General features: G+C 48.5%; 1 protein-coding gene and 1 long non-coding RNA gene across 4 annotated transcripts in view; both read right to left on the minus strand.

The window, feature by feature from the left end:
• The window catches only part of LOC102487643 (uncharacterized), a 4,054-nt gene extending 2,668 nt beyond the window's left edge, over nucleotides 1-1,386 (minus strand). Inside the window, exon 1 of the long non-coding RNA XR_336647.2 lies at nucleotides 1,101-1,386. This is a non-coding gene — a long non-coding RNA (uncharacterized LOC102487643). The remainder of the gene's footprint in view (nucleotides 1-1,100) is intronic.
• The window catches only part of PSD3 (pleckstrin and Sec7 domain containing 3), a 521,964-nt gene that overhangs the window by 261,039 nt on the left and 248,445 nt on the right, over nucleotides 1-12,480 (minus strand). The window lies entirely within an intron of this gene.

Genomic DNA, 12,480 nt, shown 5'->3' on the forward strand with positions numbered 1-12,480 from the left:
AAAAAACCCCTCCAAAAAAAAAAGAAAAAAAAAAGAAAAAAAATTAAAAAAAAAAAAAGTAGAGGTAAAACTTAAACCCTATGACTCCTAGGTCCAAATTCATAATCACTATGCTTGTGGCTCTCATGAAATACATATTTCATGCCCCCTTCTTGTTTCCAAGTCTTCATCTTTATTATTAAGGCTATGAAACAAAAGCATGTATACTGATGGACTAGTGAGGCAAATGGCCTTATACAATCTTGGAAATAGCAACTTAAAATTTGCAACCAAGGCAAGAAATGCCAGTTTAACCAATACATACACAAAAGCACACCTGCTATGATCAGCTGACTGCCCTGAGAGGTCCAGTTCAGGGGTTCTCGCTGGGTCTGGTTGGTCGCAAACCTCTGAGCCAGGCATCTCGAGCATGGACAAGTTACCAATGGATGATGCTCACCCTCCTTCAGAATCACTGACCTCCCCTGTGCCCTGCCCCATCCGTGCCTGTTGCACATGAAAACAGACCCTCCCAGATACGCGCTGCGGCACTCCGATGGCCTCAGCTGCAGAAAAGCTCCCCGCGTCTTTTTTCATTAGATAACAGCTAGCCCCTTTGAAGTTTCAAACCTCACGCTGAATTTTAAGATGAATCGTCTTTCCACACTAACAATACAGCCAACTACACCCAACTTCCCCTTCAGAACAGTGGCACGCCAAAATAAGAATGACACCCTTGTGCAGTACTCAGAAAGGATCCCAGTCAGGGACCACGCAAGCTCCAGTGCCTGGAAGAAGTTTGGCAGAGTGGCTGCGCGTATGTCCACAGCCTGGTCTAGGCTCCCTTTGAGCAGCACACCACCAACAGAGGAGAAAGCTCGCCTTGCCCACACATTACAGACTGCCATAACCAGAGAGGCTTTACTCTCCCTGTCTGTCACCCTTATTTAAAAATAATAGATATGAATTGAGATTTTCCAAAGTTTCTCCCTAAGACCTCCTTACATTTATGTTTTCCATTTGAAATACGTCAAAATCTAAAGAATTTTCTACAAGGACAGTGATCTATCAGTCCAGCAACGCCTGGGACCAGACAAAGACAATAAACCAATTCCGGTTACCTCGGTCAGCAAACGGTCTGGCCCTGATTCCTCACGAGTAGGCAGCATGCCCCATTCCATCTGCTCAGCAAACTTTCATCTGCGAGGGCTCCTCCACTGAGATTCCATTGCTGCCTCTGTGGAGGGGACGCACTGCTCCACGCTGGCTGCACAGTGACATTCTCCCACAACGCTGCTGTGTCCCTTGGGACTGCGGGATGGGAACTTGCAAGAAGTTGAAGGAGTCGATCCTCCCCCTCTTTCCAGCCACCCCTCTCAACAGGCAGCTTCCCTCCAAGAGACCCGCTTCAAAAGTCTAGACCCAGTGAAGTCACACATGACCTCACAAACCTCCAGCTTAACTCTTTATGAGCCAGACAGAGCTGACGATGGAGGAGAGGCAGCTGTTCCAGTTTGTTTGCAGCTGTTGCTGTGGTCCAGAAGACATGCTCAAAAAAGGAAACTTCAGCACTGCTTTTCTTTAACAGCACGAAGGTTTCTGAAGTACTGTTTTAAAGACCATCATTGCCTCCTGCACATTCCAGCCATAAAGATCTAATTCCTTTGCAGTCTGTAAAATGTGGCTGTGTTAAACTTACACGTCATCTTATATGGTTTGTGTTTCACTATTTTCGTTGCTAGTTTTCTGTTTTTCTGCTAGCATTGATGTGAAAGCATTTATTGTCCTATAGTTCAAGTCCTGCTTGAGACCGCCAGAGTGGACAGGCAACACTCACAGCTGTCAGACACAGACAACTGCCAGGGACCATCAGGGGACCAGAAAGCAGGGAGCAGGAGCCGGCAGCCGCCAGACCCAGCTAGTGGATCGCAGATCTGCATCAGTGCCCCTAGAGGGAGAGGAGACCATGCTGGCTTGTTCTCTGTCAGATGCTATTTCTTTAAGCTCCTGTTGGGGGGTAGGGGCAAGGGGCTATGGGACTTAGGATCAGGAGAACTAAGAGTTACTTTATAAACAGAAGGAGCTAAAATTATATGGACTCAAAGAAAATGTAATGTGACCTTTTTACAATGCTCTGGTTCACCAGAAAAGGATTATAATCATCAAGCAGCAGTTTTATTCTCAATATACACCTAGCCTAGAGACACCTCCTTGTGAGCTCAAGCAGCCACGGATATGTGTACACTGCCAGGCTCTGCAAGATAACAGACATATAAGACAGCCGAAATGCTCTTAAGTAGAAAAACAAGATACATTCACATCATGAATACTACAGAGCAATAAAACCATAAACTGGGGGTTTATAAGTCAACAAGAATAAATCTCAAAGGTAGAGCCAAAAAAAAAAGCATTACAAAAGAAAGTGTCGCATAAGAATAAATTTGAAAGGTTGAGCCAAAAAAAAAGCATTACAAAAGAAAGTGTCGCAGCATTTATATAACATCTGTGAATTAATATTATGTCTAAGGACACGTAGCTATACAAGGACAGATACCATGTCAGGGTCACTCTGCCCCCTAAGGAGGGAAAGGGAACTGCACCTGGGAGACACCCACAGGAGTTTGCGATTCATCTCTAATGTTCCTAGCTCTAACGTAAGGATGGTGAAATCACAGGGGGTTATTATTTTCTACCCCTTTTCATGTGCCTAATATGTTACAGAAGTTTTCAAAACTCAACTGTGGGGCCAGCTGGTGATGTGGTGAAGGCAACTAGATCCCACGTGGCCAACTGCCAAGTTGGAACCCAGGACCTGATGGTTTGAGAAACGTGCCAGGCGCACACGCGTGTGTGTGTCTGTGTGTGTGTGTGCGCACGTGTGCTCCAAATCCCAAGAGGATGGAGAAACGGAGGAGAAAGGACGAGGGATGACCACTACCCATGGGTGAGGGTTGCTTCCTCATTTCCCCTCTCTCTTTCAGTCTGTGTTTCTCTGATGAGGGCATGAGCCCTCCGGCAAACAAAAGAGTCAAACACACAATGGCTACCTTCTTGAGCGCAGCAGCACCTGTTCCATCTGGGAGGAGAACAGAGCAGCAGGCAAAGACGTTAAGAATTCCTTAACTCGCAATGCTCAACTGTCCCAAGCAGCTGGCACTAATCTGCTGCAGCCCGGCTCCCTCTGTCTGGAAATTCAACCTTGCCCGCACATCCAACTCCTGCTTCAGAGGTCACCTCAGAAAGCAACACCCCAGAAGGGCCTCCAGATACCCCACGCTGGAAGTAGCCAGCCTCGAACCCTGTGGCTGGCCCTTGGGCTTTGTACCTCGTACCTCGTGAAAGTACCTCATCTGCAGCTCTCACGTCCAGAACAATGGCTTACCAAGTTCTTCGTTCGGTTGAAAAAAAGAGCCCAGAATGTACGGCCACTGGCAAGGGGTTCTCCAAGTCCCAAACCTAAGACTTGAGAAGGCCACCGGCCTGTACCTAAGTATATACCACGTTATATACCATCATTATCAATCCTAAAATGGTCACTCAGAGAATGTCAAGAATAATGAACTTGTATCCTTTTATTTCCCAGTAATTATTCAATACTTATTATGTTTACATGAAAGGCTTTGCAGTATTACTCATGGCAAGAAAATGTCACCCTGTTCATGGTGAGGTAGGGTGGCTAAATAGAGTAATCATAAGGACAATAAAACAAACGGTCATTAAAAGCCACCTTCGAGTCATTTCAGGCTCTTTCAATTATAATTATAGACATGCAACATCCTAAATCCTCCTCCCCACAGTCCATTCACAACGGGTGACTTTGAGGAGACAGATTTTAAAGGTAACAGCTCAAGTTCTGTTATTACGGGTAACACCAGCCAATACCTCCTGAGTACTCATTAAGTGCGAGTCCACTGTTACCCCTTTTCCCACATCAGAAATTTGACAGTTCACTACAAACTGAACTGAAGCGGTCTGACTTAAGCACCCACCCTCTTCACCTTTAAACGGCAGTGCTTCTGAGCAGGAACACAACCCTACATTTCTAGAGGAGGGGTGGACATGCCACAACCACACACCAAAGACCACACAAGAAATCAGCTCACTCATTTTTACAAACCTGTGAGGAGAGTTCTCCCCACTGCAGCTCAGCTCCCTTCCGAGCCTGCTCCTCAGCAACCACTGCCACCTCCCCGGCTTCTTATGTGGCCTCTAACCAGCTTCCAGTGAGTGCCTTCCAATCATTAAGATGCTAAAGAATCAACTGAGAACGGGTTAAAATGCAAATTTGATTGAGCAGGTCCATGCAGGGGTCCGAGATCCACAAGGTCCTGGGTGATGTCTATGCTCCTGGCCAGAAAACCACACCTGGGACTAGCAAGGTGCCAACAACCTCAGCTGCACATCAGAATCACCTGGGAGGCTTTACCGCTATCACCATCCAGGTGGCATCCTTGCCCAACAAAATCAGAGATCCCTACCTGATCCCAACGTGCAGTCAGAATGGAGAACCACCATCCTGCAGCTCTGCTATGCGAGTCTGGCCCACAGACCACTGTCACAGACCAGAGCTTCTCAAACCTCCATGTACACACGTAGTTAAGCCACCTGGAGGCCTTGCGAAACTGCGGGTTCTGATTCAGGCATGGTGAGGAATTTCCAACAAGCTCCTAAGTCAATGCTGCTGGGTGGCAAGATGGTGCGTAAAAAGATCAAAAAATCTGAGTAGTTCAGGATGTGTAAGAAGGCTTTTCTTTTCTAACTTTAGACTCAGAGGCCAGTAGAATAGCTGGAAGGAACGGTGCAGGCACAGGAATATAAAATAGCAGATGAGGTCTGGGGAGGATGAAGCCAATGTGTCTAACGTTGGTGTAGATGAGGCTTAACAGGGATCCTCATCAGCACTCAGAAAGTTACGTTCGACTCCCTGTGCGTGTGGTCGCTGCCTGTCTCAGGAACCAGACACTGAGGCCCTGCGAGGAGCCTGAGCCATTCAATACAAACTGCATTTCAGTTGACTGAGAGCTTATGAAGCCCAAAATCAAAATGCAAAGCAAGAATAAAGCACTGGAAAGGTACCCATGCTGGCTTCATGTAAATTTGTATTATGGTATAAGATAAATTCAGAGAGGGACCACGCAGATGGTGTACTAGTTACATTGCCGGATTCCCATGTAGTCAACCGTAGTTCGAGTCCCAGACCCAGTGGCTTAAAACTCACACTGGGCGCATGTGCATGAGTGCCAAAAATCTCAAGAGGAGAATGGAGGAGAAGAGACTGTGGCATAGCCACCCACCGGGGGATGATTTCTCACTGTCTGTCTGTCTGTCTGTCTCTCTGGCCAATACACACAACCCACAGCAAAAAATCTCTCAAAAAACAAACAAAAAGCCCCCAATACTTCCTGGAAGAACTTATTTGGGAAAGGTCTGTGTCCTTTTTCTTCCCAAACCTAGGATAGATGGAAAGGATCCAGTGTTGTACATGTGATGATGAGAGATCTCTACTGAGAAGATTATCATTGCTTCCTTTAAAAGTTAAATGTTGTACTGATACATGAATAAAGGTTGCTGTATCAACCCAGTTAATTAAAAAATTAACCACTATTCCAGTTTTCCTTGAGTTACGATTCCCCCTGTAATAATTTAAATCTCTGGTATCCTTTCTCATTTGAAGTTGTCTTCAATAAAGACCATCTGAGTGGCCAACACGCCTCTTGTTCTTCATGCCCACATCCACCGACACCCTTTGGTCATTTAAGGTTTAAAGGTAGAATCAGAATGTCTCTGGGAATCACTATTGCCAAACCATGACCATTTCCATCACCAATTTTTACAAGAGGCTCCCAACCAACAGGGTGAGCCCCGAACTGCCAGCACCAAGGCCATCTGGCCAACCAGCACCCAGAGCACTCAGCTCCTGACTCCAGAGAAGGGAGGCCAATGCAGAAGAGCTGCCAGAAAGTGAGCTCACCAGGCACATTTCTGCAGAGACGGATCCGAAGGGCACCAGAGTGCTCCTGGGTGTGAGCACACACCAGCCTACCCTCTGCACGGTTGCTCACCCACAGCGCAAGTCTCACCTCTAACGAGGTGACTCCACAGTCTCAGCAGAGATCTGCACCCCACATTCCCACTGGCCCTACATGAACAACGCTCCTTTTCCTCAAAGGCCACGAGGAAGACAGACCTCACTGGGTGTTCTCCGACAAGCCCGCCTCTTTCTCCAACATCTGCCCACTGCTCCTTGGCTGGGCAAGCCATCTACGCTGGCGATCTTGCCATCCTTCCGACTCAGCCCCGGGTGTCCACTGGAACCCTCCCCATATCTCATACCCTTCTGTTGTCGCTACCAGGCTTTTTCTTCTCTATTTTCAAACTGTTTCTTACATTATTGCTCACACTACTTCAAAGCTCATAATAGGTTTAAAATGGATATTCACAAGATAGGACTTAGCAAAGTCTTAGAACAAAAGTGTGTATCCGCTGGTAAAGTTATTTCCATTTTACCAATAAGGAATTAGAAGCTGCATGAGTGAGAACAAGCTGCTAGTGAAGACATGACTTCGCCTCCCCTCCCTGTCCCCAATCCTCACACGCATGGCACTTTAAAGAGATGAGGGCTGGCCCCACAGTCAGTACTCAAGGGAGTAGGATCCCCCATAACCTGCAGTGCCTCAGATCCCAACAGGATCAAAAAATGGAGACGGGATTGCTGCATAACAGCAGCCCACTGTGGGGGGCGGGAGCTGCGTTTTCTCCTTCTACCTCTTCCTGGAGAGCAGACATCAAAAATAAAATAGGGAAAAATCAAGTATGTTTCAGGAAGTCCATTAAGAAGTGTCTCAGTGGCCGCGAGCCCAGCTGGGGCTGGGCAGGCTGGAGCACAGGTGAGCAGCAGGGGGCGCCCTGCAGGTTACTGCTCTGGCCCCATTGCCACTTAATTAGCCCCACTGCGGCCCAGAGACTGTGAGGCCCCTCGATTGTCCGTTCTTAATTTCTTTTTTTCACTTGATTCATCTCATTTGCTCCTTTTTCCTTTACGAGACAGGTATGACACATTCTATTTCACACCAGGAAAGGGTCTAGGTTTTCCGCATTTACTCACAATTGCACAGCTCCTGAGGAAGTAAGGGATTCAAGCCAGGTCGGGCCTGCCACACCTGCCCTGGGCCTGAGCCCCACTCCTGTCATCAGCAGAAAAAAATGGTGATAAATCCTAAACGCTCCCTTAGAGCACTTTGGGAAGTCTGAACAGGAACATGAGCAGCTCTGTCCGCACAGGACAAGTTTGGAAACGTAAAAGGGATGAAGGCGATTACGGAGCCACAGCAACCCCCTTGGGACCCAGGAGGCAGCACAAGCTGAGCCGAAGGGCAGCCAGGTCTCCGGAGATGGGGTCACAGGCCAAACTGTTCTCTGTCACCAGCTGAACGAACAGCTCATCATCTTCATTCTTATCTGCATATTTATACGTTAGAGTAAACCGTCTTCAGGTCTTAAACTGAGAAGTTGGAAACATTTTTGAAATCGCTCTTCAGCAAATCTGCAAAGTGTCCCTCCTATTCCGTGTAGCTTCCTCCTAAGCTGAAAGACACTATGGGAAAGGGAAAGGCTGAGGGGGAGAGAGGAGGGCCTGAACCTGCATCCCATCTGAGAGGGGAAAAGGAGAGGGAGCCTGAAATCCACAACTACGAAGCAATCCGCCCCAGAGGCTGAGGGACTCCAGCACTCTCCTCAGGCACAGCAGCTGCACGCAGATGCAATTCACCCCTCTGCCTACCCCTGCTCTAACCCAGCTCCATCTGGAAGAAAAACCAGGAAGCCGGGTACAAAATCTATCCCAGGAAGAGGCGGTTTCAAACCGCAGCTGCGCGCATTTCAGAGCGCCAAGGAGACGCTCCTGCCACAGGAGCACATCTCGCCCTCGTCCCCTCTCTGCTCAAACCCAGGCTCGGCAGAAATGGGCACGCATGGGGGCTGTCACTGTCCCGGTGACGGCCCTGCCTCACAGTCCCGGGTCAGCACTTACTGGTCGGAGCTGTGGTCATCAGCTGCGAGGCCAGCGAGGGAGAAGCACCCAGACACAATGGAGCCCATGGGAACGTGTGTAAGTCCCTAATTGTCCTTTCTAATTTTGGAGCCATGTGACTGCACTGCCCAAAGCACCACGGCCAGTCCGAGCACCATGTAGCTGGACCCCAGAGGACAGGCGGCCCTGCGCCTCCCTAGGAGCCCATGTCCATCCGATCGGAGGGAGACCGGGCTCCAGCTGGCGCGGCGCTCTGACCGACGCTCCACCTGGGCACCTGCCAGGGGTTAACGATTCCTGCCCAGATTCACATCGGGATTTTCAGAGGCTTTTTTACCTTATTGTGTGATGGACTGGATATCACAAAGGGACACGATGCTTTAAAAGTCAAAGAGTGAGTTGGGGCCGGCAGGTGGCATGGTGGTTAAGGCAGCTGGACATCCACATGGCTGACTGTGGTTCAAGTCCCGAACCTGGCAGCTTGCTTTCTCACTTTCTTTCTCTTTCTGTCTCTCTCTAGTCAACTTCAAAAAAAATTTTTTAAATAAATAAAATAATGACGATGAATAAAAATTAAAAAATAAAAGTCTAAGAGTGAGACGCATACTCCATGAAAGCGTCCTTCCCAACCTGTGAACTAGAGTATTACATGTCTAGGATGATCTTTCTCTTCGCTCTGCGTGGGGAGATAAGAGGGAACGGCATGTCCCCTGGCCACCAATGCATGGCTCAGGCCGGACGGGAAGGTGCTCGTGAGAGCGGGCCCCAAGTCGCTCAAGTGCTAACATCCCAATCAGGGGTCCCAATGCTCCAGCTTTCTTTAAAGCAGCGATGCAGCAGAGAACAATGTCGCCCTGGGCTCGGAGTAACTCACTGTCAACACTGTCACCAACATAATCTTTCATGACAAGAGTCCCACGTTAAAACAGAAAAGGACTTGCAGACATGCTTATGTAATGCCAAGACAAACACGTTTTTGTTTCACACTGGTTGGTCCTGTTCCAGGACCATCTTGAGATCATTCTTACTGTAAAACTGATTTAAGAATTCAGTTTAGCACAGGGCCCTGGAGCTGACTGCCTGGGTCCAAGCGCTATGTGCCACTGACCACCTGTGTGACCTTGAGCCAATTACTTAACCTCTCTGTGCCTTCATTTCCTTATCCAGAAAACTAGACCATTAATAGTTCCTTCTTTCTCCTAACTTATTACAAGAATTAAGCACCATATAGTTATTCAATATATAAAACTGATGGGCCACATCTGATATAAAATTACCTTTAGAGACCAGCTAAAGTACCTTTGGAATAGTTTCTGCTAGCCAACAACTAACATTTGATACAGTCAAATGAACACCCCGGTAGGGACGGACTTAGTTTCTTCGGTTCCTGTCTGTGGCAGGCCACAGCAGCGCTGTGGGGAGGGTCACTCCTCTCATTCCCTTCCCTTTGTGCGCCCCCCCCCAGTTCACTTCCTCCCACACCGTCAGACCCTGCCCACTTCTAAGAGGACAGGACAGGCCAGCAGCAGAGACCAGGGCGAGGCATGTGCACGTTTCATTTCTCACTTCTCTTTGGTAAATAGCAAGTGCATTCATAAAACGGAAATGTATTTTCCTTCGAATTCCAACCCACTGGCCCTGGGTGCGTGGTGGGGGAAGCCGGCCATGCAGACAGGCATGCACTCCGCAGTGTAGCCTGTGCTTCCTGTGTCTCCTCCGAACCGCTTTAACGCAGGAGGAATTTCAAAAGGCTGCCCATCGATTGCTTTAAAAATGTATGGAAACATGTTTATTATTGACGCGGTAAGCCCTTCCTCAAACCGAACACACGCCACCACCTCCAACCGCCACCAGCTCTTCATTTAGAACTCTGTTTCTGGAAAGCAGACCCACTCAGACTTGTCTCTGCAGACGCACAGCATGAGAGAGATAGATGAAAAGAAAGAAAGAATGACTCAAGACATCAGGCAGCCTAGAATGGAGGCACCTGGTCTAGGAGCCCGGGGACGTGGCACAAAAATTGTCACTAGAAACTGACGTGGTGCTACCGTTTGACCATGTCCCCAGATCCATGCGTTGAGACACTGGAATAGGATTCAGAGTGAAACCTGGTCCAATGATGGTGTTGAAAGCAGGGACTGTGGGGAAGGGATTAGGATTCAGCTCATCAGTGTGGGCCCATGACTGATTCATGGTGGGTTTACGAGGAAAGGGAGCCAGGGACAGGCACAGGTGGACACCGGCCTGGATCTCCTGGTCTGCCCTGCTGGGACGCAGCCACACTAGCCCCCATACCCCCACAGAGAGGCAGCCCCTGGACCTGGGTGCTCCAAACCTTAGCTGAATTTACGCTAATTTCATAAATCACCCGACCCCAGTATTCCTGTTAGCAGACTAAGACACGTGGTTTGGGTAATTCACCCCGTCAAACTGGGACACAGATCCTTCATTATAAAATAAGGTTATCTGAGGACCCCTTCAATCTGTAAAATGTCATATTTCAACCCACTCGACTGACACAGTTCCCCTGGAGTTGCGACTTCTCTGACACACCAAAGAAAGAAGAAGATAAAAATATGAAAGTTTTCCAGTTTCTATCAAATATCTTAGGGTGCAGCCCTGTGGCCTGTGGTGAAGGGAGCCGGAGCTCACAGAGCTGACCTCATGGCACGAATCCCAGCCCTGGCAACCTAAAAAGCAGGCCAGGCACCCATGCCCCAAATCCCGACAGGATGGAGAGAGAGAGGGAGCTGCAGCATGACCACACCCCATAGGGGGTGCCTTCTCCTTTCCCCTCTCCTGCAAGTAAGTGCACATGCCTCTGGCAAGTTAAATAAATAAATAAATAAAAAGTCTTAGGGTCATTAAGCATGTCTTATTTTTTTGTCCTTGAACAAAGACATATTACAGAATAAAACGTCCTCTCCCCGTAACCACGTATTCTCTCAGGCCAACTCGAAGAACATAAAACAGCATGTCCTGTCCGAGTCACCAGCCAAGCTCAAGGAAGGGGGAGGACCACAATCAGGAGTCACTTCCGGGGCTGCAGAGAGGCCAGGCCTACTCTGCGTGAGGCCACTTCGCAGTCAGTATGTGGTCCCTTAATGCAAGGCAGGATCTCATGGTTTGAAGACAGGAGACACAGCCGAAACTGTACCTCAAGACAGCCTGAAGGGTGCCTCTGTCCAGCCGAGAGGCTGAAGTACTGAGACTTGACCTCTTCACCGCTCAGCTCTGTCCACACTGACAACCAGCCCTCAGGCCAGCCACGTGCAGACCACGGCCTAGTCTCGGTGCACAAGCTGTAGGGTTAGTAAGCCTTCCACCTGATCTCTCCGCCTCAGACTGGGATGTTTATTTACACCCACACTCCCCACCCCGCCATGGCTGCTGGACACCCTCTCAACGCCGAGCACCTCAGCCCTGTTTTTGACATGTAACATACAACTTCCGCAGACCCCAGAAAGTTGGGTTGGAATTTCAACCCAAGTATCTGCATCCCTGTCTGACAGCAATTTTATCACACTTTACAGTGACCAAAGATGACAGTCAAAGCAAAGGACTACGAATGCCCCCTCCACTGCGGGACGCCCCTCTTCTCAGGAACATCTTCTCTGAGTCAGAGACTCCCTCCCTTCAGGGGCCTCCTCTCTCAGAAACAGAGGAAGTCTAACTGCACCTACCAGCTGGTCATTCAGGCATCTACATGAGGCTTTTACCTTGAACCAGCCTCTGCTGTGCTTAAATCCTTTAACCCTCTGAACCTCAGGGTCCCGCAGCACACAATGTATCATTAACCCCATCCTGGAAATAAATCAGTCAGGTTTAGGGGAGAGCAAGGGGCTTATCCGAGTCATTCAGACCAAAGTGTGGTGCTTTCAGGACCTTGTGTTTTTTTCAGTATCTCACATCCACAGCCCGTTTCAGCAGGTGCTCAGATACAAGGTTAGAAGGGGCCCGTCCTGCATCTGCTCATCCACTGGGCTATGAACCTATAGACCTGTTACAGAAAATGCTAACGGGTGCTTTCGGGACCTTGTGTTTTTTTCAGTATCTCACTGGGACCCAGTGAGATAACCCACATCCACAGCCCGTTTCAGCAGGTGCTCAGATACAAGGTTAGAAGGGGCCCGTCCTGCATCTGCTCATCCACTGGGCTATGAACCTATAGACCTGTTACAGAAAATGCTAACGCAGGGCCAACTGCTCAAAAAGAAGAGGCCCATTGGAAACTGCTATTACGATATTGACTCTGAAAAGAAGACGCGATGGTTTTTAATATAGCTTTAAAATAGTACATCCCTATTTAACTTCTCTCCACCATCACCTCCACATGCAGAGGAAAAATAAATTAAAACTAACTTTTGTAAGAGCTTTATGAAGTTTAGCAACCTCTGCTCAGTGATGGAGACAGGAGACAGGCAGCTGACTAGGATGGTTAAGAATGAAATGCCGGGGGAGCCTTAGATAAA

The sequence above is a fragment of the Tupaia chinensis genome, unplaced genomic scaffold, assembly GCF_000334495.1.
Source record: "Tupaia chinensis unplaced genomic scaffold, TupChi_1.0 Scaffold140548_1, whole genome shotgun sequence".
Taxonomy (NCBI): domain Eukaryota; kingdom Metazoa; phylum Chordata; class Mammalia; order Scandentia; family Tupaiidae; genus Tupaia; species Tupaia belangeri.